The sequence below is a fragment of the Euphorbia lathyris genome, chromosome 6, assembly GCF_963576675.1.
Source record: "Euphorbia lathyris chromosome 6, ddEupLath1.1, whole genome shotgun sequence".
Taxonomy (NCBI): domain Eukaryota; kingdom Viridiplantae; phylum Streptophyta; class Magnoliopsida; order Malpighiales; family Euphorbiaceae; genus Euphorbia; species Euphorbia lathyris.
The window spans coordinates 61,966,231-61,968,333 of NC_088915.1; the positions used below are offsets into that span (position 1 = coordinate 61,966,231).

Consider the following 2,103-nt stretch of genomic DNA (forward strand, 5'->3'; position numbering starts at 1 on the left):
CCTTGCTTTACTCCAGGACAGTTGATGTTGAAATGACGCCCTCCACAAAAATCACATATGTCATTGAACGGGGGTTCATTGTGAATTGATGATACATTTATCTTCCCGAGCTGTCTTGTAAGCTGTTCCACCTGGCTAGTTAGTTTTGACACAACATTGTCATTCCCCACTCTTTTTCCTTCACTCCTAGCGGAGTGCCAGTTATAGCTCGTGCTCACTACTCTCACAATAAGGTCATACAAGGCTTGTGGTTCAAGATCTTCAGGGTTACCATTGGCAATGGATTTGATCTGGATTTTATAAATGTTAGTGACTCCATTGTAAAAGTTTTGCACTTGCATCCACATGGGGATGCCATGATTTGGTACCCTTCTCAGTAGTTCCTTGTACCTTTCCTATGCCTCGACTAAGGATTCATCCTCTTCTTGTACGAAATGGGATACCTCGTTTCTAAGTTTAATGGCCTGTCTAGGTGGAAAATATTTCATCAGAAAAGCGCTGGCCATTTCTTCCCAAGTGGTGATTGTTCCTGGCTGTAAGTTCTTTAACCAGTTCTTTGCTTTGTCTCTGAGAGATAAAGGAAACAGCTTTAGCCTGATCACATCGTCAGAAACTCCTCGGTTTGATATGAAGGTGTTGCATAGTGTGATGAACTCCTAGATATGCCCATTTGGATCTTCCGACTGGTATCCATTGAACTGTACTGCTGCCTGCAACATTTGTATCATAGATGCTTTCACCTCAAACATGTTGTTTCCTTCGTTGGGCAACATGATGCACGAAGAATGTCCTTCCGTGGTTGGCCTTGAATAGTCTCTGATTCTCATAATTGGAGGATTGTTATTCTCTCCCTCTTCTTCCTCATTTGGTTGGACTGGTTGTTCGGGCGGTACCCTTCCAGCCATCCTTCTTTCTCTTTGTCGCTCTCTTTGTCTTGCACGTCGAGCCCCCGCTCGATTTTGTCTACACGTTCTCTCTAATTCGAGATCAATAGGAAAAACAGGAGGTCCAGCTCTACGTATAAACAGATAGAAAACTCTTTCTGGCCGCACTATTTAGCAAACAAATTAAAAACACCTTGTTTCACAGAAAATTTCATATAAAATTTGTTGCTTTCAATCCCCGGCAACGGCGCCAAAAACTTGTTGTCCTCAGAATAGACTCTAGAAAGTGCACTAGATACAAGTAATAAAGTGATAAGTTAAGTATCATCTCCACAGGGATTGAGGACCAAATTTCACTAGAAAACGTTGCTGAACAGGGTGTTCATGGTGTGTGACTCTTTTATATTGATAGATGTTGAGAGATGTGAAAACTTGTGACTAAATAATTGATTTTACGAATAAAAATGATTACTTTATAATGATAAACGAGTAGAACATGCTAAGCACAGCGGAACAGGTTACCGTAAGCTCCTAAACAACCTAATCAGTCATGAATGATGCAACTGAAGTCAAGGTTTCTGCTTTAATGCTCACTTAAGTCAACTCTCGTGTGTTCTTAAGATTCTAAGACTTACTAAAACCAACAGCGTCCTAAAGGTTTGTTCTTTCTTGCATTAAGATTGAAGCAGCATTTCAAATGAGAAAACCCTTGATAAAACAACCTAACATTTTTGCTTCGGGGTTGGATGCTTGATAGAGAGTTCAGTGAAGATGAAAGCAGTGTCCTATCATTCATCTAACACAGGCATATATGCATAAGCACTGAAATATAAAGCCTCATCAAACACTTCATACATTAACACCATTCATTCATTAATAGACTTAGGAAGCTTATATCACCGGCCCCAATTGGCCGCGCCTATTCAAAAGGATTACTCACTGATACTGGCGAGTGAGAAATCTGCTGGTTCAAAGCTCTGAAAATCCATCTCTGGAGCTTTCTTTCTTCCGGACTAAGTCTATATTTTTCTTTCCCAAAAAATCCGATCCCTTTCCTATCCTTACTACATCTATTTAGAGGAAAGGTCAGGGCCAAAACGGTACCAGAAAAGTATCCGATCAAAATATTACAATAAAAAGTCAATTGTTCAGAAATCTAAAAATGATAAAAGTAGTAAAGATCCTTTTGACCCTTGAACACTCAAGGGTCGAGCTTTCC

The 2,103-nt window shown here is 40.1% G+C and overlaps 1 non-coding gene across 1 annotated transcript; it reads left to right on the forward strand.

Moving 5' to 3' along the window:
* The first annotated feature begins 351 nt into the window (after window positions 1-351).
* LOC136234424 (small nucleolar RNA R71) lies at window positions 352-458 on the forward strand. The gene has a single exon (XR_010691308.1). It is a non-coding gene; the product is annotated as a small nucleolar RNA R71 (small nucleolar RNA).
* Window positions 459-2,103: the final 1,645 nt, after the last annotated feature.